Source organism: Xiphophorus maculatus, chromosome 21 (genome assembly GCF_002775205.1).
Source record: "Xiphophorus maculatus strain JP 163 A chromosome 21, X_maculatus-5.0-male, whole genome shotgun sequence".
Lineage (NCBI taxonomy): Eukaryota > Metazoa > Chordata > Actinopteri > Cyprinodontiformes > Poeciliidae > Xiphophorus > Xiphophorus maculatus.
In genome coordinates this window covers 23,448,916-23,473,295 of record NC_036463.1, presented here as the reverse complement: position 1 = coordinate 23,473,295, position 24,380 = coordinate 23,448,916, and the positions used below count along the sequence as shown (strand labels likewise).

The window sequence follows — 24,380 nt, the reverse complement described above, 5'->3', positions numbered from 1 at the left end:
GCACCGCTGTCAGTCTGATTGATTACCTCTGCAAATGTCTTAAGGTTGAGCCTCTCACCTCTTGACATTTCACTAGTTTCCTTTTCCTTAACTTTGACTCCAAAGTTGACAAAACGAATAACAAGAGCAGGGAAATACCAAACAGTGAAATCAGCCGTAAAAAGGAATAAATGTCAGGGAAAGATTTAGCAGGAAAAAATGAGCTTTAAATGAGACAGAATTCACATTTTTCACATCTTTGGGTCTCAGCTGCTTCTAAAGTGTTTAAAATAAACACCCTATCGCTTCTTGGGAGCGAGTTAAAGCAGTGTCTGGAAAATGAGTCATTTCAAAAACCTCCCAATTTTTGAGTCACATTTGATGGGCACTGGTTCCCTAGCAACCCAAGTGGAACTCCAGCACGTTTGGTCAGCTGGATTTACTGCTGTATGCGCTGCACAATGGCTGCTGGAAAAGATGAGTGTTTTGTTTTTTACTTACCATGCAGAAACCACTTGCTGCATCCTTGTTGGTTGTGCAGGAGGTTCCACTTCTGCCTTTCAAAGCTGTACAGTTTTATAATTGTGCATCTGTGAATTTAGGTGACTTTCCTGTAAAACGCTGGGGACTTTTGTGGAATTTAGGGAGTTGTTTTTGAGATATTTTTCTGAAATAGACAAGTTACTTTCCATGAACTTGAAGGGTCCTCTTTCTAAATTCTTGAAATGTACAATTTCCCAAAAATTAGAGAGTACTTTACTGAAATTTCCAAGTTAATTTCCTGGGAGTAACAGGTTAAGTTCTTGGATCATGAAAGTTTAAGCATTAAATTCCCAGAATTTAAAGGACACATTCATCAAACTTACAGATTCCTTTCCTGAAAACATTTCCTGTTTTTTTTTTGTTTTTTTTGGTTATGTAGTAGGCTCCAGTTCTGCTTTTCAAACATGTCCGATTGTATAATTGCTCATCTATTCAGGTGAGTGTAAGTGTTGAGTTGGGGGCGTGGCCAGCAGCAGCCTATTTGGATTTAAAGTAAAAGAGAACCTAAACAAATTAATTCTGACTGAAAACCTATTATTTAAGAAATATTTTGTGCAAAAAATGTAATGAAAATGTTTTGTTTAGACCATAGACCCATTCTAACCAGTTTGAAGAAGCATAGCAGGTCACCTTTAATGTTGATGTTGCAAGATGGCGACAGTGAGATCTTCCTGAGATTAGTTCTTCTGTTTTCTTCTAATTTTAGCCGCTTTAAGGAGCAAGGCGGTTCTTTTATTCTTTCCAAAAAGGCTTTTAAATTTATTTTCAATACCAAGATTGTTGTTGCATTTTAAATAATTCATAACAATTCGTTTTTAATGTACTTACAAGTCTTGGCTTTCCGCATCTGAGGACTGGACTAGCATAAATGTATATATATCCCCGAGCTTCAATGTCGTAATTCATTCGTTGGGGATGGAAGAAGCACAGAGTGGAGGGTTTACGTCTTCCTGCTCAGCACAGCCCACTCACCTCCAGCCCGGCGTTTTCCCAGCAGTAAATGTCATGCTCCAGCCGTGGAACAATAACTCTGTGCTGCCTACATGCTGCCTACTATTCAATGTGGATAAGTGATTTGCCTTGCAGCTGTGTTGACCTGTAAAGTATACTCACCAGGCCTTTTGTTATTATGAGCTCTGACAGCGGTTCAGAGGATCTGGAAGCCTAACCTAACCGGAGGATTTTCATATCAACAATTAATGAGTTTTGTTTAAGAATAGCACAATAACACTTTGCTTTTACAGCTTAAAATGGAAATATCAGTAACAATGTCCTGGTTTTATTAGGTGTATCTCCCAAGCACTGAAATGGGTGGAACAGGGACATTTAATTATATTAATCACTAGTTCCTATAGTGATTGTTTCACTTATAACAAGATATTTTCCCCATGTTTTAGTGAAATAATCAGCTAGTAATTTTTCAGCACTATTAAGGAATTATTGACTTAAAATAAACTCCTATATCTAAAGTTAATAACTGACCTAATTCAGCAGAGGTCCAACCAATCGGTGCTTGTCGTCTCACAATGAAAGGAATGGAGATTCCATAAAAAATCACTAAATCTAACCAAGTATTTTTGCTTAGTTTCTAGTACAAGTATTTTAATACACTTGAAATATGACAAACTAACTTAAAAGTAACTTTTCAGCAAGAAACATCTTCCAGTAGAACCAACTCTTTTTCATCAGTATTAACATTAAACAAGCTTTTATCATTCTGAAAAGTTACTTGTAAATTAGTTTAGTCTTATTTTAAGTAAGATATCTGCAGTAGAAATTAAACCAAAATTACTTGGTGAGGTTTGTGTTTTTTAAAGTTTGTTCTAAACGCTCATCATGTTGCATCCAATCATCTCTATTTTAAGGTTTTTCTTGACTGAGTGATGGTTTGTTTATGCACCAGTGTGGTGTGGAAAAAGTTACTTTTTAAAATTCAAGTTGCATTGCTGCAGAATTTCTCAACAAACATGGAGTCACAAAACAAAAAAATAAAATAAAAAATCTTGATAAACTAGCAGGAGAACAGAAACCCTGCCAAGGCAGAAATCTATGTAATATTTAGCACCAATAATATTGGAATTTCAAATTTTAATTAAAAATTGAGAACTTTTTTTTTTGCAAATGCTCCATATTACTATTAATCTAGGTATTTTGAAAGGATGTCATATTAGCACGCTCCGCTGGAGGTCCAAGAGGAAGCGTTGGTCTCGCAGCAACTGGAACGGTTTTTGGTTTTTGGGGAGCAGAAAAAGCTCTGAAAGATGCTTTGTGTTTCATGCTGCTGGGCTCCCTGCTGTGCTGCCCTTTCATGGGAACAGTCTTTCATTTTCATACTTTCAAGAGCATTACTAGAGGAGCTGCAGCAGGTTGACTTTCTGCCTTTCGTCAGTTATTATTAACCGAGTTGGGAGATGAATCCGGTTCCATTTCAGTAAATTAATCTGTGCAAAAAGCAACATTTGATGAGAGATTGGTTTAATTAATTTTCTGGCTTTGAATCAGGATGCTGTGGCTTTCATTTGCGAGGTGGAGCCTTTTCTAAGGGCAGCAGTTATTTATACTTAAAGGTTTTAAGGTTGATTAAAAAGAAAAAAAAAAGAGAAAACCCCGAGGCGGATTCCTGACTCAGTTGAAGAAAACTTCACTCCCCTCATTTCTAATGGCTTAGAGTCGCAGTAATTTGGGAAACAGTCGTTCTCATACAGTCACGTCCAATTCTGAGAGGATTTTCTCCAGAATGGAGGGTGAGCCATCATCAGCTAAAGGAAGAGTGACTGACACGAAGCAATCCATTTGTGAATGTTTAATAAGTGAATGGAGAGGCAATCTGCGCTCCAGAAATTGGAACTGTGCAAATGATTGAGTTTTATTAGATCAATGATTTTATTCTGAAACGTAATAAATGAACTCAGGACAGAGTCTAATAAACTTGTTTCTGAGATGTTGATTTTATTCTGATTGGTGCTAATTTTAGCAAATTACTGGTTGTTGTGATTATATATTAGTAAAATATATTAAAAGGAACACTTGCTTTTAAATATGTATGTTTTTGGCCATAACTTGTCGTATGTTAAAAAACAGCAGATTTTTAACAGCATTAAAGCTGTTCTGAGAGCATTAAGATAACTTTAAAGCTGTAAATCTATTACATTATGGTGAAATAAATATTCAGCAATTCACAGTTTTTCAAAATAAACATTTCTAAAGGTACTTTTGATATGAAATTATTCCCAGGTGTTCATAACAATCTATGGTGGTGTGTTAGAAAAAGCTAAATTATGATTTTCTCGTAAGTCACACAAGAATAAAATTGACATAATATGAGATTAAAGTCAAGGTTTTGAAAATTGTAACATTATGAAAATAAAGTCATAATTTTTCAGGAATGAGATAAAGTAATTTTATGGGAATAGTCATAGTATGACCCTGATCATGACAAATTTACTTTTTTCTTGTCTTTTATTATTTTATTCTTATATCGACTTTATTCTTGTAATTTTATTTTTTTACTTAGTATTGCCTTAATACTCCTTCATAATTTTGTAATTATGTTCTATAAATGAGTTATTTTCATTTTGATCTTCAAGATACCAAAATTTGACATGCGAATCGATACGCTGAGCAGCCAGCCGACGACTTCCAGATGAGCTTTTTGAGGAAAATCCAAAAGTTTCTGACTGTTTGTAGAAATCAGATCATGTCTGGGTGTTTTGGCTTCACCTGGGTCCAACACATCACGTCTATCTGTCACAGCTTTTCCTCAACATGGTTCACAGCTTGAAGCCACAGGACTGATTTAGATTCAGATGGTAAATATTTAAAGCCTGTTGACTTTTCTGACAGGAATCCACTTGGTCTTATGAATTCCTAGATGACCCAAATCATCGTAGATTAAAAAACAGGGGTACATTTCTGCCAAAGAACTCAGAAATTTAAGATTAATATGAGAAATAAAATAAAAAATTCTGAACTCCAAAAGTTGAAAATCTTTGTGAGAAAAAATTCTAAAGTTTTGGGATTAAACATGGAAATATTCAAGGAAAAAACAAGAAAATTTCTGAGCTCCAAAAGTTGAGCATTTGCAACAAAAAGATCCTAGAAAGTTTTAGGTTAATCTCAGTAATTTCTCACCTTGTTAAGTCAAAAATTCGTGGGGGAAAAAAGGAAGAAAATTTGAGATTTAATCTCAGAAATATTCTTGAAAAAAAAACCTGGAAATAGTTGAACATTTGCAAAAAATAAATAAATAAATAAATAAAACTAAGGAATTTTGACATTTAATCTCAAAAATTTTCTAGAAAAAACTTGAAAGTCGAAAATATCAAGTTTCAAAAGTCAAAAATGATCAACTTTGCATCTCATAAATTTCCAAGTTATTTTCTTGAAAATTTCCGAGATTGAGCTCAATTTTTTTTTCTTGAAAACTTGCAACTTTAGAAGCTCAGAAATTTCCTTGTTTTTTCTAGAAAATTTTGAAGATTAACCTAAAAATTTCTGCAATTTTTGTTGGAAATGTATCTTTCATCTTAGAAGTTCTTTCATTTTCCCTTTCGGAGCGGCGCCGTTCAGACTGACATCTCTTTGGGAGCGGTTTCATCCAGACTTTGACCAGACGATAATCTCATTAATCAATAATGTCTCAGCCTCGGCTCACAACATGAAAGCTATTACAACAAGTCACATTCTCTTAATTAAATCCGCCCTGAAGCTTCGACGCGAACATCCACGTTAGAGCCGAATGCGTGTTGAGGCGTGGAGGGAAACTCCAAAGCTTCGCCCCGGTGTCTCTGCGTCAGCAGAGCAATTAAAGCTAGGCGAGTCAACGAGAGACGCAGGAAAACAAGAACACGATGAGCGTGTCGCCGCCAACTGATGGGTTGGAAGCGTGTTTACGGCGAGCGCAGGCCTTCCGAGGGGCCGCCGCCTCCCAGCCTCCAGCTGCTCATCATAAGACCTAAATCCTTCTAACAAACTTTCCCTCTCAATGTCCCATTTGGTCCGTCAGCGCCGGAGTTCTTTTGATCAGGAAAGGTTTTATTCTGACGGTTGTGTCATCATGTCTACATATCATAAAATCAGCAAATAAGTTGAGTTACTTCAGCAATTCAGTTCTAAAAGTGAAACTCGTTACACTGTTATGCTTTCATTGACAGATTAAGAGTTTTGTCCAAATTAAATTCAAACAGACTTTATTTATCTGAAAGGGATTGTAGCTCCAACCAAAGGTGGGCAGTGCCCAACAATCCCATGTTAGAAGTGAAATAATCTGCCAGTGGAAATAGAATTTTTTCATCAGTATAAAAGAATTATTGACTTTTTTCTTGCTGAAAAAATAGTTGTTAGTTTTGTCTTCTTTCAAGTGTAGTAAAATATTTGCAGCAGAAACTACACCAAAAATACTTGCTAGGATATCAAGACATGCTAACACTTCCTGGATGACACCAAGCTCTGCTGATCCACCTCATTTGCTATTGCTGCTCCTCTTTAAGTCTCCATCTGGTCAGAGAGATGTTGGAGTAGGGGATACGATGGCTGGAAGAGACGGTGTGAACTTCCTCCTTCTTCTTTCCTTTTCAACTCCTCTGGGATTCTGGGGGTCAAAGTTCAAGCGTTATTCAGGCCGCTGAACTAATCAGCTGCTAGCAGTTGTGAGACCGACACCTTGTTGCCGTGGTTACGCTTCATGACAACTCTCTGAAATTGGAAACCGATGAGCTGCACGGCATTAAAAACCAGCGCAGCAGAGCCGCTCCAGCATGCGCTATTTTACAATTTTATCAATTATGGAATTAAAAATGTGTTGGGATGATGTCGTCTTTGAGTGACTTTTTGAAAATCTAGCAAATTGTGTGTGTTCTGGTGTAATGAAGCGTGAGTCGAATTGTTTTCTGAGTGTTGCTGGTCTGTCACGAAGCTGACAGCCGTGTCTGTTCCTCGTCCTGTGAGGACAGCCATGTTCACTGGTTCAGCCCGTGTGGCACAAATGAGATTTTTGACATCTTCACTGATTTATTTTGGGATGTTTTCCTGTCTTAAAAACTCAGTTTTGACAGCTAACATGTAATGATAGAGGATTTGCCAGATTTCATAGAAAATGACGCTCGCTGTTGCTGGCAACAAAGTGAGGCCAAAAGTTTCCAGATGATTTATGTGCAAATTAGTACGTTTCTAATAAATAAACAATAAATTAAGGAGTATTAAATTTAGCAGTCGATGACAAATTAATAATTGTGTATTGAAACCTTTTTCAGTCTCAAATCTATCTATAATCAATAATATTTATTATCAGTCCTCTATTGCATAGTTTATATAAACTGAGCTTTATTTGTAATAAAATATTCTTCACTTATCAATAATAAACCTATTAGATCACTAATATGTATTCAAACTATCATGGTTTTATGAATAAATCAGTAAAGAAAAGAAACATAACAAAATAAACATGAATACCAATAACTTTTTAAGGAGACGTTTGAAGGAAATTCAGAATAAATATTTGGAGTTTTATTAAATATCATGTCAGATTTCAAAATTGAGCGTATTGACCAATTTTTGACGTTTGTCATGACAAATTCCTTAATTTCGTACATTTTCAGCATCGTCAACAATCTAGGAGGAAGATGTTGTTTGTCTTTTAGTTTTAATTCTCTGAAAGTTCCCTCTATTCCCTCGTTGAAGTATGGGAATATAAATAACTTTTTATATTTTCTAATCTGTAAGTAAAGTTGGTGACATTAACTCACTCACTCACTCTTTGGTTGCCTAGCAATACTTTGGTTGCTAGGTAACCATACAAAGTAGCAGTTTCAAGTTGCTCCAACATTCTCAGGCGTACTTCACTCCTTGGAGGTCATATATAGAAGAAAAAAGAGGGTTAAATTTCCGCCAAATTTGTTTTAGATTAATCTCAGAAAATTCCTAGAAAAAAAATGTGAAAATTTCTGAGCTCGAAAATTTTTTAATTTGTTATAAAAATGTCAAATTTTGAGATTAATCTGACATATGCTGTCATAGATAATGCCTAATAACTTCTTAAAAACAAAAAAGACTGAGGAGGCGTGAAAGGTCACATCACGTTTAGCAGTATTTTGGATATTTAAAACAAAAAACGGATCAATTATCAATCAATTTGCTGGAACTCTAAAAATTAAAATGATCAAAGTGGTATTTGTTTTCAGTTCTCTTTTTTTCCACACATATTTTGCAGGAAATGCACCAGTTTCTCCTGCTGCAAACCCCTTCCGCAGCATGATGCTGCCACTTCCATACTTGACAACTGGTACTGTGTCCTCAGGCTTGAAACCTTTTTCCTCCAAATGAAACGCTGACATTACGGTGGAACAGTCCAACATTAGCTTCATCGACCAACACATGTCTCCAGTGATTAAACGTTTTGTCCCTGCAGGGATTTGCAAACCGTCCTCTGACCTCTGCCGATGCTTTCAGAGTACTGGCTTCTTCACAGAGGGATTTATAAATCATGCAGAAGACTGCTGACCTGACAGTTGTCCAGTTGACAATCATTGACTAGGAGATCAAGCCACTAATGTCACTACTGAAGAAGCAGAGTGATGCTTTGTCAATCTGCAGTGTCAAATGGCAACACTCACTGCTGAAGGCAGTTTAGAGAAACCACTAGAATAGCTCAAGTTAGTCCACTTTGACGTATACCTATATCGGCTTCGATAGTCCAACTGGCCTGAAGGATTTTATCTAGCAGGTGCTTTTGTTCAGTAAATAGGGCCATTACCTTATCAGTACCCTGGTAATGGCCTCAACGCATCTCACAGTTGCACAATTGTTCCTTAGACTTCGACTTCGACTGACTTTGTTGTCATTTTCAACAGTATAAAATATGAATATAAATCTAAATATAAAATATAAAGTGCAGGACTGACAGTAAAATAGAAGTTATTTAGCTCTGTACATGTGCAAGGTATAAAGTGGAGACCAGTTTTTGAGTGCAGTCCAGTTAAGAGTTCAGCAGTCTGATGGCAAGTAGGAAAAAGCTGTTTCGGAACCAGGTGGGCCTGCACCGGATGCTGCAGAACCTCTTTCCAGAGGGCAGCAGGGAGCAGCAGTCACCTATTTATCCTCCACAGCACAAAAGGCTGCATGCAAATTTGCATGTGCAAAGTCTCCCAGATCTCTTTTGCTTACACTTTTTGCATGATTTTTTTGAGGTGGATCAACACAATTAATTTGGTTAGTTTATTTCTAAACTGTCATTTTAAACCCTCTTAGCTTTATTTCAAAGATAAACATTACTAATTTCTTTTAGAAAAACCTTTGCATATTTTTTGAAACAGATTCTATGTTTTGCAAACTCTATGTACATTTGGCAAAATGACCTGGATAATGCAGCACAACATCATGGATCAGCTGCAAAAGGTCACATCTCTCCAAAAACACTTCATGTATGCTTCAAAACTAAACTGAAGAGCACTACCTACAGGAGACCTGATCTCCTGCAGGTATCATAGATACCCACCCCCAACATGGACTATTCACACTCCTACCTTCTGGCCTGACGGTCAACGACCACATTTACAATTGAAGAAGGGATGCTAATTTGAGCCATCAGAGTCGTCAGGGTGGACTCCGGCCTTTTGGCCCTGGTGAGCCGATATGGGAAGGACTCGAAAACTGAGCTATCCTAGTGAACCCAGTCTCCATGTGTTACCTTCATACAGGATTTAAACCCAAGGCTGCAAGGAAACATTGCCTACAACTGCACCAACATGTAGCCAAACAAATTCATGGAAAGATGAGTTAAAGGGAAAAGTTTTGTAGAACAAGGTGTAATGGTGCGTTCAAACTAAACGTCTGTGAGGATTAGAGTTTTTCTGTGTTTATTTAGGTTTCTGTGTCAGTTGAGTTTCCCTGTTGTCCTGTTTAACCCTTGATTATCTCCAGCTGTCACTTGTTTCTCCTGATTGTCTTCCTGTGTATTTAAACCCACCTTTGTTCCTTGTCGCATCAGTCTTGTCTATCTGTTTTGCTCATGTCTCATGTTTTGACCAGTTGCTACCAGAATCGAGTCTCATCTGTGCTGCCTGAATTTTGGACTTTGGACTTTTGCATTTCTGGATTGATCATTAAATTCACCTTTATTTATTCCAATCTGGGTCCTCAGCGTCTGCCTCACCACCTCACACCGCATTTCATGACGGCGTCCAAAATGCGTCAAGTTCTGCGCATGTGCGCTCTGAATGTAGACGCTTGACATTTTGCTCTACACCTAGCGTTTCAGGCGACTGGTTTACATTCAAAGTCTACGTGGAAGCGCGTTGAGGACACGTCAGACCCGTCAGACCCGTCAGACCCGTCAAAATCACTCTAGCGGTTGTTTTCCGTTGCCGGCCTATTTGTCGGGCGTGTCGGAGGCTCCTAACGGTTCAAATCGCGCTGCGCCTGAGATTGTGATATCCAAGTGAAATATATTGAGGTTTCTGGTTGTGGTCATTTCATTTCATAGTCGTACTAAAAATAAAGATTTTAGCTTGAAATGCACATCATTTTACAATCTGACAAAATAAACTGCTTCAACATTGGGTAGATACTGTAAAAAAAAAAAAATCTATTTAGAGTAAAATATGAACCAAAACAACTTTTTCAGTTAAAAACGGTGATTTTACGGAATAAGTAAGGAGGATTTTAAATATGTTAGGTAATGTGCAGCTTTTTGACTTTGTTAAGAAAAATCTCCGTTTTTAAGAGTTTTTATCTCCTTTCAGATCTTAGATTTAGTCTGATCTCTCGGCGCTTTGGTTCCTCGCAGCCTGAACAACGTATTTACGCTCATCTGAATTTCACTTTGTCCCTCTGCAGGGTGGGTGATTTGATGAGAAACCGCCGTCCTCCTTTGTGGTGAAATCAGAATAATGTTGGACAGGAGACATTTCACCAGGCAGAGACAAACCAAAAGCAACGCTGCACTGGTTGGTTGGTGTCTGTCTGAAGGCGGGCGTGTGTGTGTGTGTGTGTGTGTGTGTGTGTGTGTGTGTGTGTGTGTGTGTGTGTGTGTGTGTGTGTGTGTGTGTGTGTGTGTGTGCGTGTGGGTGTGTGTGTGTGGGGGGGGTGTAATGAATACTGAATACTGAATTACCCTCAGGAGTTGGAAACACTCACACCACTCAGAACCAGAACATGCTTTGTGGGCTCCTAATGGTGGAACAAATACGAGCTCAGATATTTAATTTAAACCGACCGACAGTGACTTGTGTGTGTGTGTGTGTGTGCAGAAGTTTTATAATTTCTTGCTAATAAATTGCACTAAACACATTTTTCTTTTTAATTTGTGTTGATATTAGCAGGTTGCGACTTCAGCAGATTCTCATTTTTCTTGATGGAACGGCTGTTTCGCACTTTATTAGCCCAAACTTATTGGAAATCTTTCTGCTAACCAACCATGTCTGCAGAGACAAACAGATTCTCTTCTGCCCTCTAGTGGCAGCAGACAGGTAGCGCTGTTAAAAACAGGTTTCTTCTGTTTTTGCTTTTTATTCCAGGAAATCAAACTAATCCCAATACCAGACAACAATAAATACAAAAAGCAATGATAAATCTATTATTTCATGCTTATTTATATCCTTCTCACTGCTGCTGGTGACAACTGGAAATACATTTTTCCATTGTTGGGAATTTCCAAACTGATAGATGCCACAGTTCAAAATTTTTTTTGTCTAGTTTCCAGTATGAATATCTTAATTTACTTGAAATAAGACAAAATGTATTTACAAGTAACTTTTCAGCAAGATAAAGAGCTTGTTTTAAGTCAATAATTCCTTAATATTGATGAAAAATAACAAGTTTCTCTGGCAGATTATTTAATTTAAAATATGGGAAATATGTCTTGTCAAAAGTTTCATAATCTGCCAGTGAAACTAGAACTTTTTCACCAATATTTAGGAATTATTGATGTAAAATAAGCTCTTTATCTTGCTGAAAAGTTACTTGTAAATAAAATTTTATCATATTTCAACTGTACTGAGATATCTGAGTTGATTCTATGTTGCATTGTTTTTTCTGTGTTTGATATGATGTAAAGCACTTTGAAATGCCTTCCTGCTGAAATGTGCTATACAAATAAAATTTGATTGATTTGCACTATAAACTAGACAAAAATACTTGGCAAGATTTTGTGTTTTTGCAGTGCAGTGATCGGTTTCTCACCTGTTGTTTGGGGCATGATGCGGCGGTTTTTCAGGTTCTATTTAAATAATTTTCTTGACTGAATAACATCTGGGTGTTGCTGCTTTTCCAAAAAACGTAGCAAGTTGTAGTTAATTCATAATTTAAGAAAGTAATTTAAATACCTTTCCTGTCGTTGTACTTGAAAACAGCTCTTTTTATTTACCCAAGTTACGATGAACTGAGAAAAATATCTGTTTCTGTCACTTTCGGTCTGTTGTGGAAATCTCCTGCAGTCTTGTAATTTCCATAAGTGCTTTTCCTGCTTAAGATTGATGTGCACGCATGTAGACAGCATGAAAAATAGACGTGTTCGTTGTTGACGAGATGCAGGACAAGAGAAGGTGATTTCCTTTTCATGTCTACAGCAGGCATGAATCCTGCATGAGGCGCTTTACGGAGTGAGAGCAGAAGAAGACGTAAAAACGTGGCGCTGATCTCAGATTCACTTTGGTGAGTTTCTGATGTCGCAGATGGACGTTTTGATTCATCCGCCTGCTGTAGATTCAGTAGAAACAGCACAGCTCTACTCTTTTTAGGCTGTTTAGGAAGGAATAATAAAGCAGCAGATGCTAAAGTAGTTCCTCCTGGGTGCCATCTTGTTGGAGGAAAAGCAATAAGTGCGGAAGCAGCCCACTCCACTCAATGCCACCTGAATAAGTGATGCTGCAGAAGGACTCTGAAGTGGAAACAGACAGGAAGCTGCCATTCTGTTACCGAAAACAAGCCAGTGAACTCATCATCAATAAGTTGATGGAAAAACTCTGCTTTTTCACATTTCAGCTGCTCCAGTATGAAATATTTCCAGGAAAGACACTGAGTCAGGGCATACAGTACCAGATTTATTCTTTTTATTAGTTTTTTTTTAGCTTTTCTGTCCCACACTGCAAAAACACAAAATCTCACCAAGCACTTTTTGATAGTTTCTACTGCAAATATCTCAGTACACTTGAAATAAGACAAAACTAACTTTTAGATAAACTTTCAACAAGATAAAGGATCTTAATTTAAGTCAATGATTTATTTATATTGACAAAAATATTGCTAGTTGCATTGGCAGATTGTTTTACTTATAACACATGAAAATTATCTTGTTAGAAATAAATTTATCTGCCAATGGAACTAGAGCAATATTTAAAATCCTGCCAATGTCAACAACACAAAGTGTAAACTTAAAAAAGTGTGGTGGAAGAATGAAAACAGCTCAATCTTTCTTGTATATTTTTTAAAACGTGTCTCAAATTAATTAACACAACCTCAATATGCTTCATGTTTAAAAAATAAACTACATTTACTTGTAAAAGTTGTTTTATTTACAGAAACGGAGCGGTGCAGTTCTGATCTCATCCACCAGATGGAGCTCTATTTCCTCATTTGAGTACAGTTTCATCTGAGACCATAACAGATTAACATTTTCACAAATGTTTGACAGAAATCAAATGGAAAGAAGTGAAGAAATGTTTTATTTTCTGTTAAATGTTGAACAAGAATTCAACTAAATTAAAACATTTTACTTTTAGCAACTCAGAGGAAATAGCATTTTACCTTTAAATAGGTTAGAAAATAGAATTTTTTCTTTGATTGTTTACCTTGAAATATTCATAACTGGTATACTTGAGTGGTGAATAGATTTTTTAGGTGAGCTGGGAGAGTTTTTAGCTTCTTATTTCTTTAAAAACCAAGACGTAGATGTTGTGATGATGTCCTCAGAAGCTTCCTACACGCCGCCCGCCCACACGCTGGCCGCTGTGGCGTTAACCTGACACACCTCAGGACGGGCTGGCGATGCGTTCAGGGACCTCTGCTGTTTGGGATCAGCTCATTAGGCTGCAGGGTTCCTGATTAGTCTTACGGTGTTGTGCTGTTGAAAGGCCTCGTTTTTAACCCTGAAGACTGAGCTGGCCTGTAATTAACCTTCTGCTAAATGTCACTGTGGGCGTTTTAAAGCTTTAGGAGGGAAAGTGGCAGCTTTCAGGTAGTCCAGTGAAGAAATGGAGTCTTTCGCTGAGTCCACTTAAATTTATTAAAGGAGACCTGTGATTCAAAATGTACATTTTGCTCGTTTTGTTCTTCCATTTGTGTTTCTGTTGCTTCTAAAAACAAACAATGCACTTAAAAAACCTACCCAGCTGTTTTTTGCCAACAAGTTCATGTCTTTTGGTGCCTTGAAAATGAGCCAATTTAAAACCTCACAATTTTTAAGACACGCTCAATTGGCACTGCCGTTGCCTAGCAACCCCAGCAAAGCCCAGCCACTTTAACTCGGCTTGGGTTGCTAGCTAAAGAATGTTTTGTCAGCTGCACAATGGCTGCTGGAAATGACAAGTGTTTTGCTGTTTACTTATCATCCAGAAACCACTTCTTGTTGGTTGTGCAGGAGGATCCCTGTCTGCTTTTCGAAGATGTACTATTACGCATCTGTTTTCAGCCATTTTCACTCGAGTGTAAATGTTGCGTTTACACTTACACCAACTCATTGACTATGCGTTCTGTCTGCTTTCAATAAGTCCTTAAAATTAAATAATTTTGAACATATTTCCACATTAATCAGACCTTCAATGATTTCAGGATTGATTTTGTAATGTTTTTCACAATCCATGTCACAAATTTAGAAATATTTGCAAACAATTTAGCAATATTTGTACTTTTGCATAATGGCAAATGTTATTTTTGTAACTCTCCATGTCGATTACAGACGATAACTTGACTTCAAGTACAGCAGTGTAGTAGAAATAAGAAATACTGCCACCATTTTTTGAGGAAGATTTGCACAAAAATTGTAAGAATCTGTTCATTTGAGGTGAATTTCTGCGATTGTGGAATTACAGAAAACTTGACAGACTAATGAGGCAGCAATGTAGTAGAAGTAGGAAATACTGCCACTTGCAGGTGGGAAGCAGTGGAGTTAGCATGACTTAAACTTTAGGTTTTGACCATTTTTGTGGAATATTTGCAGGAAAAAATTCGCCGATCTCCTGATTTAACATAAATTTCCTGAATTCATTAACAACTGGAGGGACTTATTGATGTAACTTGACAGTAAACAAGTAAAATCTGATTTTATTTGATTGATAAAATAATATTAGAGCACACAACTGGGCCACATTAAAAGCTGCGGCGGACCGGATTTGGCCCCTGGGCCTTGAGTTTGACACATATTTAAAGACTGTTGCTATATGACAGCCTCATGACCATCATCGCATGCTAACAGTTCAATATTCGGGTAGCAGATGCAATATTTCACAGTAACATAACCAAAACCTACTCACATTGCACTAAAAACCAATTCCATTTATTCACAAAACCAAAAACCACAATTGAACAAAAACCTAGCAGATTCTCACACTGATCCAAAAATCTCATCTTTCTAGTCAAAATACAATCTTGAACAAAGATTGGGTCAACCAACATCAAAAACTGAAATACTCCCTTACTCCTCTACAATACTGTAACATCTACACTCTAAAATCAAATCCAAAGCCACCAACCAGGCCACCAAATCAAAAATAAACTCTAAATCCAACCAGTTTGCTTTATTAGTGTACTACTCCTTTCACATAGAGCGTCTTCTTTTCTTAATGTCTAAACACGATACAGGAAAAAAATGCAAACATGCGTTTTCAGTGTTCCTCTTTCCTGCCACAAAAGCAGACAAGTTATCTACGTTCAGCTTCCACGTCATTATGACTCCCCACAACTTTATTTTCTGCAAAAGACAAGATTTGGGGTCACAATTTAAATTTGAGGAATACTGATGACTGTGAACATCCCTTCAGTTTCTCGATCTTTGACCCGTCTGTCAAGTAGTCAGTGAGTCCGACACCTGTGACTTTATCCGTCAGGATTCTCTCGGGCTTCTGTTTTACCAATGGTAGGTAAAACACTGGGGAAATAAACTACCGATTCCTTATAGTCGTTGTTATTTTAGATCAGATTGGGATCTCTTTTTCTCGCTCTCCGTGTCGGCTACGCCACACATGGACTGTGTAGCGTAGTCCATGTGTAAAAATTCTTAAAATTAAAGGCAACATTGCGTCTTTTTAGAAGTTAAGCTGACATTGCAGGATGTGAAAGTTGGACTCCATAATGAAGTGCTGCTGATGCCTCATTTCTCAATAGCTTAACCCTGGAATGACCTTTGTTAGAGGCATAACAGTAGCAGGTTTACTCCAACCACCAAATTCGTTTCTGTACTCGCATCACGAGTGCAAAGCACGTTGAGATGCCGTTACCTTAGAGGATGACTGCTGAATGGTTAATGCCAAGAACACTGTAAGGAGAAAACTGGTGAAACAACCTTAGAAGAAAGAAGCAGTGGTGCTGCTCACTGAAAATGGAAAACATAACTTACAGCAAGTGAAAACTTCAATACCTCAAAAGAAAATCACACTGCAAAATCTTAAAGTTATTACAAAGTTCCTCTTCAGAAATTAAAAAATCCAGGGTGGCACCCAGTATCTTAACGTTCCTGATTGGTACATGTGGACGAAGGTACGTCCAACTCGTTGCAGGAATGTTGGCGTCTCTTCTGGGATTTTGTTTTCTATATGGGGGACCTCCTTGGATTCTTCTGCCACCCTGGATTGTATATTTTCCGTCTTTAGTTTTAATGCCTCAATTTCTCTCTTAAGCTCTCTGTTTTCTGTTTGACGCCACTTTAGTTGTTTAGATTTTTCATTTAATAAATTATCAAAATCCTTGTTTAATTCAATCTCTGTCTGTTTCAGTTGTGCATTTCGCTTTACAATTGCGTCATGTTTCCATCTGAGCTTGTAGATTTTCTCTCTTTCTTTGTCCAGGTCCAAGTTCAATGATCTAATCTTGTCCTTGTAGAATTCATTGATGTTATTAAGAACATTCTGCTCAGCTTGGTAATTGTCTGCATTGTTGGAATTTAGCTGTTCTAGTTTTCTCCTGAGTTTTTCAACCGTCCTTTGAAGCTGCGCCTGTTCTTCCTGCAGCTTGATGAATTTCTTCTCCAAACTCTGAGTTTTGGTCGACAATAAATTCTTTCCTTCCATTGTAACTTTTCTTTCAAATCTTAAACTGCAAATGAATTTCTCTGTGGAATCTGAGAATACAAAGACAGTCGCCTGTGATGTCATAGACAGGATGAGTGACATCACTGCTTGACATCAAAGCCACAAGAAGTCTGTTGGGTGAGGGGGGGAGAGGGGGGGGATGTTTTTTTTTAAACTTTATTTGCAGACACACTGTATAACGACAGAGTTATGCCTCATTTGTTCTGCCTCAAGAAAAAGCAAATACAGATAAATATATTCAAGAAAAAGAAAAAACTAAGGGTTCATTTAAAACAATACAGATTTCAATTGTTTTAATAGCTATTTTTTGTCTTTGATAGTCTGGATATAAAACTTAACTTCATTGTAAAATGCAGCAAGTTGAGCTTTTAGTGAGGCCAAGTAAGACATCTTCCCATAACAGCATAAATTGTGCTTCTACATTGTTGTGGATAAAGTCACATGTAACTAAACAAATGTTATTACTTCAGTGTAAAAACATTAAATTAAATTATTTCTTTGGCAATGCTGCCTAATGACAATGGCTATTTATAGAACTTGCTCCGCGGGCGACTGACAAGGTCCCTTGGGCCACCGGGGGCCCACGGGCCCCGTGTTGGTGACCCCTGCTTTATAGTATGCAGACATATTTTTCATTTTTTAATAAGTAGTGATAAAATTAACTGAAACTGAGTTTGAATTTTCACTGTAAGATGACCAGAAATAAATATTTTTTTTGATCTGTCGCATAAATAACAATAAAAAAAATTGTAATTTGGAATTTAATTGAAAACAAAATAAATACAGAGATGTTAAAAACTGGTCTGAAATGAGAGCTTCTGATTTTGTTTCACACCAATTTCTATGTTTGAAATGTCTGGATCAATGTTGAGGTTTCAGATCTGCCTGAAGTGATAAACTTCTCCTGGATACTGGAAAGAAAACTTGTTAATTTGGACAAGTAGACTAAATATTTCTGCTCACGCTCTCTTTCAGCTGGCCATGACTCATCCCAGTCACCACCTCAACTTTGGCATGAATCCCGATCACGCCCGCAACTCGCTGTCCAACTGTGGCATCCGCCAACCGAAATACGGCGACAGGAAGGTCCACCACATGTACATGAGGAAAAAAGGTGGGCTTTACCTAATTTATGGTTGAAACCAAATCTACAAAATATGAAAAGATAACATTTTCTCTTTCGTCTGACAATAAATAATTAACTAGATAATTCTTATGTGTTTTAGGTCATTGATAGGCAATAAAATTATCTGTATTATGAGAGAAAACCTTCTTTTAAAGTTCAGATGATTATATATATATATATATTATATATATATATTATATACTAATAGGCTATTAGCAGAGGAGCCAAACACCAACTCCTCATAGACCGCACAGTTGCCCGAGACTGCAAAACCCGACACACCAACCTGTGCATGACTTGGATTGATTACAAGAAAGCCTATGACTCAATGCCGCATACTTGGATCATTGAATGCTTAGAGATGTATAACATCAACAGGACTCTGAGAGCCTTCATTGCAAACTCGATGAGGCTGTGGAAAACCACCCTTGAAGCCAACTACAAACCACTTGCACAAATGTCCATGAAATGTGGCATATACCAAGGAGATGCTCTGTCCCCGCTACTGTTCTGCATAGGCCTGAACCCCCTCAGCCAAATTATCAACAAGACTGGCTACGGATACCGACTCAAAAATGGGGCCAACATCAGTCACCTTCTCTACATGGATGGCATCAAGCTGTATGCCAAGAGTGAGCGAGACATCGACTCACTAATCCACACCACCAGGATCTACAACAGGACATTGGGATGTCATTCGGACTAGAGAAGTGTGGTCGGCTGATCACCAAGAGGGGGAAGGTCATCCGCACAGAAGGGGTCTCACTCCCAGAAGGAACAATAGCAGACATAGAGGACAGTTACAAGTACCTAGGTATACCACAAGCAAATGGCAACCTCGATGAGGTCACAAGGAAAGGAGCCACAGCTAAATACCTCCAACGAATAAGGCAAGTCCTGAGAAGCCAGCTCAATGGCAAGAACAAAATCCGTGCGATAAACAGCTATGCCCTGCCAGTAATCAGATACCCTGTTGGAATAATTAGCTGGCCAAAGGAGGAGATAAAAGCCACTGATATTAAGACTAGAAAACTACTAACAATGCATGGAGGGTTCCATCCCAAATCCAGCACCCTGAGACTGTACACGAGCCGCAAGGAAGGAGGCAGAGGACTAGTGAGTGTGAGAACCACAGTCCAGGACGAAACAAGTAAGATCCATAAATACATCAGGGACAAAGCCTCAACAGACAATGTGCTCAGTGAATATCTCAGACAACAGGGAACGGAGGTTGAGGTGCCAGAGATACCATCATGGCAGGACAAGCCCCTACATGGGATGTACCACCAGCAAATAACCCAAGTGGCTGATATCAGTAAATCCTACCAATGGCTGGAAAAAGCTGGACTCAAGGACAGCACAGAGGCCCTCATCCTGGCCGCCCAGGAACAGGCCCTAAACACCAGAGCAATAGAGGCCCAGATCTACCACACCAGACAAGACCCAAGGTGTAGGTTGTGCAAGGAGGCCCCTGAGACAGTCCAGCACATAACAGCAGGGTGCAAGATACTGGCAGGGAAAGCGTACATGGAACGACATAACCAAGTTGCAGGCATAGTGTACAGAAACATCTGTGCAGAATATGGACTGGAAACCCCGAGATCAAAGTGGGAAACACCCCCAAAGGTGGCGGAGAACGCCAGAGCTAAGATCCTGTGGGACTTCCAGATCCAGACAGACAAAATGGTAATGGCGAACCAACCAGACATTGTTGTAGTGGATAAACAACAGAGGAAAGCCGTTGTGGTAGATGTAGCAATACCAAGCGACTGCAACATCAGGAAAAAGGAGCACGAGAAACTAGAGAAATACCAGGGCCTCAGGGAGGAACTGGAGAGGGCCTGGAAGGTGAAGACCACAGTGGTGCCTGTGGTCATCGGGGCCCTCGGGGCAGTCACCCCCAAACTGGACCAATGGCTACAACAGATCCCAGGAACAACATCAGACATCTCAGTCCAGAAATGTGCAGTCCTTGGCACAGCCAAGATACTGGGCAGAACCCTCAAGCTCCCAGGCCTCTGGTAGAGGACCCGAGCTCAGAGGATAAGAACCAGCCGCGGTGGGTGAGAAGGGAATTTTTTATATATATATATATATATATAAGACCCAAGGTGTAGGTTGTGCAAGGAGGCCCCTGAGACAGTCCAGCACATAACAGCAGGGTGCAAGATACTGGCAGGGAAAGCATACATGGAGTCTTGGAAAGCATCATCGGTTGTTGGCAAGCGCTGCTAATCCGCCTCTTTTGCTTTTGCTTTAGCTCTATGTCGATGTTTCAACTTCCTCCTTTTCTCTCCATTCAACTCTGATTTGAGTTCACAGTTAAGGTTTTTTCTAGCTTTTGAGATAATAAACAGCTGCTCCCAGTTTTACAAAAAAATACCTTGTTACCACAATTAAACATCATCTAGCAACTGATCTGTCTAAAAGGAAAAATAGAAAAAGGGAAGAACTGCCCAAGCAATTTGAAGAAAAATCTAGAAAACAAATGAATAAGAGTTGCTAAAGTTTGAAATACAAATACTCAAGTAAAATTAAAATTTCATAGACTTTTTTTATTTAAAAAATAATAATTTTTCAGTTGCTCCTGCCTCCTGTTTACCATGAATGTCTGTTTTTCTTGGCAATTTAAATGCTCTTTTTTCTCTGTCTCTTTAAAACAAATCGCCTGAGATTTGTAACGTTTGTGATTGTGAACGCACATTATCTTGGATTTTACTCGACCTTGTGGGGGAAAAACTCTTCAGAAAATCTGGCCGTTCGTTCCCGTGGAGGACGCGCCGTGACAACAGCGACTCGCTGAATTACCCTGGTACCTTGACTGGCTGCTCACGTCAGGTTTCCATGGCAACACAGGTTGAAGAGTTGATTGAGAACGGGCAGAAGAGAAGCAGATGATGTCTGTCTTCATTGAGTCACTCACCTCAAATTAGAAAATGCTGCATGAGATGGGAAACGTTCTGAGGAGATGAAGATGTTTATGAATGCGACTCAGATTGATGAGACTTTGATTGGACTTTTGTTATGCGGCAAATTGTCCTGCAGCTTCCCCTCCTCCTGCAGCTGCTCACCACTTCCACCTCCCTGCACAAGAAACCAAAGTGGGGGCCGACCTGCCCGAAAAACCCTGAAAGTAAAGCCGATAATTCAAAAATAGTCTGGATGTTTATTCTGTCTTTAACTGGGTTAGCTGAGCTGAGCTCTCACTTCGCTGTGATTAGAGGATTTGATTTAAAGCGTTGAATTAAAGGAAACAGTTTCATAAGAAGCCAAATTAAACTGAAAAGATGTAAAGATGTTTCTGGATTGTCAAAAGCAGCGATCCACTAAAGATAAAGTTTGTTCATGCTTGGCCTGAATATCAAGATTCCCTTTTCCCTGCTGCTTCACAGAGCCTCAGTGATGATCATGGATTTTATACATCATAATGTTCTGTCTTCGCTGCATGGTGCCAAAGATGTGCTAGGGGCATTTTAGAGTGAAAATAGGAGTACATTTCCACCAAGAAGTCTGAAATTTTGAGATTCTCAAAAAATTCAGAGAAAAAAATGTGGAAATTTTGGAGTTTGAAAAGTCAGATTATGCTAAAAAGAAACTCTGAAATTTTGAGATCTGAGTTTCTTTTTAGCATAATCTGACTTTTCAAACTCCAAAATTTCCACATTTTTTTCTCTGAATTTTTTGAGAATCTCAAAATTTTAGACTTTTTGGTGGAAATGTACTCCTATTTTTTACTTTTTTTCTTAAAAAGTAAAACATTTTTAAGAAAAGAAATACTCCGAAATTTTTAGATTACTCGCAGAAATTTTCTAGACAAGAAACAAAAGAAACTTTGGAGTTTGAAAAGTCAAAAATCGGTAAGAAAAAACTGAAATTTTCTACATAAAACATGCTAATTTCTGAGTTTTAAACAGTCAGAGCTTTAAGAGTCAAGTCTTGAAAATCAAAATATTTTTCTTTTTTTACATTTCTAAATATTTGTCTGGAATTTTCTTTTTTTTTTCAAACTCAGAAATTTACTTAAATAATATTACGAGCACTCCAATACAAAACGGCATCTTATGAAATGATATTACAAATATTTGAATACTTAATCTGTGAACACATCATCATCAGATTTCAGTTTTTAAAACCAAACAGGAAGTGCTTGGGAAACCGTTAATTGGTGCATTTGAGTAATAAATACATTCAAATTAAATTTTAATTAAATTAAAGATGATTTTTTTGAACCACTTGGTTCCAAGGAACTGGAAGAACACTCTGCATCACTTTTGCTCTCCTTCTTTCTGAAATCTGGTTTTTAAAAGACGTCGCCAACCACAGAACCAAAGTAAAAGCCGAGTTAGTTTGAATAAAGATCCATTAATGTTTCTTTTTTTTTAAAGCACTCTCTGTAAAAGCGTCTCTCAAACGTTTCATCAAAATCTGAATCACAAGTGACTGAAGGAGTTTCTTCTAATCTCACGCTGTTCTCACACCGACCCAAAAGGCATCCAGGAGTTCTGCTTCTTTTCTTTACGTGTGCGTGTGTGTGGGTGTGTGTGTGTGGGGTGGTGTGTGTGTGTGCGTGTGTGAGGAGGTGTGTGTGTGTGTGGGTGTGTGTGTGTATGTGCAAATAGAATACCTTGTAAAGAGCTTTTGCTCTTTACATTTAGATTCCTGATATTTCAGGACTTCTGACCTTTTTCGAATGCAAACCGTTGCCACGGCAACCCGCCGAGCTGAAAGGTTCGGCTGCACTGGCCACCGTCACGAGTAAATAAAGCTTTAAACCGTCATAGTAAAACAGTCACAATATCTGACATTGCAGGAGACTAAAGAAAGGAAATAAAATGTTAAAAATTTCTCAATCTTTTCCTGCTTTGGCCTGCAAACTACAGGCTCTTATTCATATTCCATAAAGATGGAAATTGTCACATAAAATGCATGTTTATGTTTATTGAAATCAAGTTATTGTTTTAGACTAATAGAGCAAAAACATTGTTCCACTTAAACCTTGAATTAAAGTGAACATAAAAGCAAAATTTAATAAGAGCAAAGTCTTTATTTCAGTTGAACATTTTAACAACTTTGTTTGGTAAAACTACTTAAAAAAAAAAAAGTTGCCTTTTTATTGTTTTAAACGACGCATCCTTGATAAAATGGGCGGAGCAAGAACACATCCGGGTACTTTGAGCATCCTTGCCTGGATGCGTACTCAGAGTTGGATCAGTACTTGGGCTGCTGTCGCTGACCTCCCACAAGAACACAAGTACAGACAAGAAGGCATATTGAGAAACGGCCCAGATTGTCCCCTCTGGACGTCCTTGTGGAAATAACAATGGAATTCTATGCAAAGAAAGTTGTTTTTTAAATTCAGAGTACATATAAATCTGTATAAAAAGGTAACAAACGTGAAGCTGAGTCATCTTGTGTTCTTATTTCTCTGCATCGTTGCCAAACGAGGTCAGGTCTTATTAAGAAATATTACCAGTTAATGGCATCCATAGAGTCCAGGATGGAGAAATTATCATTGCAGACACATTTTTCTCATCCAACAAATTACCGACTTATATGATGGGGAAGGTTCTAATGAGAGACCAGCATGGAGGCAAAGACACGTTCAGTTAATAGCCGGTGCATGTTTCCGTGTTATTTGGTCACTTTGTCCCTCAAATACCAGTTTACCCTGAGCACAAAAATTCAAAAATAATTTATTTGTTCTCAGATGTTGTTGCCTTTAGTTTGTTTTCTGAAGAATATGACCTGATAGGCTGACCAGCAACAAAATATCAGATTGATTTTTAATAATGGACAAAGTAATATAATACCAGAAAACGCAGAAATGGACAAAAGCAATATTAACACCATGCAACAAAGTAAAAAACTGCTAGAAGAATTCAGTTTTCCTGTATCCTGAAGTGGCATAGAAAGATCTACAGCAGCCTATCAGGGTTATTGTAGTTCTGTGTTTCTAACATAACGTGTGCAGTTATTTTTATTTTATTCCCTAGTAAAACCAGGAGGCTGAATGTGGAGGCGTTCCCAGTCCAGCCAGGAGACCTCCAGCGTGTCCTGGGCCTCCTCCCAGTGGGACGTGCCCAGAACACCTCACTAAGAACTGAAATTTTCTTGTTTTTTCTTGAAAATTTCTGAGATTCATTTAAAAATTCCTGAGTTTTCTTGGCAGAAATGTTCTTTTCTTTTTTCTACCTACTACAGCTGCTCCACTTCCTGCTTTTGGAGCGGTCTCAGGTCCGCTTGGCGTTCACATATGCATTTGAAGCGCCCCAAAGTTCACTACAACCGAACCGAGACCGAGGTTTGTTCATCTTTACCTTCTCAACTGAACTGAACTGAGCTTTCTATTATTTCTGAGTTTGAAAAGTGAAAGATTTTTAAGAAAAGAAACTCAGAAATGTTTAGATTACTTTTCTAATGAAAAGGAAAGAAAAAGAAAATTAAAACATGGAAATTTTGGAGTTTGAAAAGTAAAAAATCCAGCCTGGAAAACAATT

At 38.1% G+C, this 24,380-nt stretch overlaps 1 protein-coding gene and 1 long non-coding RNA gene across 2 annotated transcripts in view; both read left to right on the top strand.

The window, feature by feature from the left end:
- The window catches only part of LOC111606153, a 191,811-nt gene extending 167,821 nt beyond the window's left edge, over positions 1-23,990 (top strand). The window contains exons 5-6 of the long non-coding RNA XR_002751927.1: positions 17,733-17,871; positions 23,877-23,990. This is a non-coding gene — a long non-coding RNA (uncharacterized LOC111606153). The remainder of the gene's footprint in view (positions 1-17,732; positions 17,872-23,876) is intronic.
- Positions 23,991-24,094: 104 nt separating this feature from the next.
- Positions 24,095-24,380, top strand: part of LOC111606292 (ribonuclease 3-like) — a 48,928-nt gene continuing 48,642 nt past the window's right edge. Inside the window, exon 1 of the mRNA XM_023326805.1 lies at positions 24,095-24,184. The gene's annotated coding sequence lies outside the window, so the exon portion shown is untranslated. The remainder of the gene's footprint in view (positions 24,185-24,380) is intronic.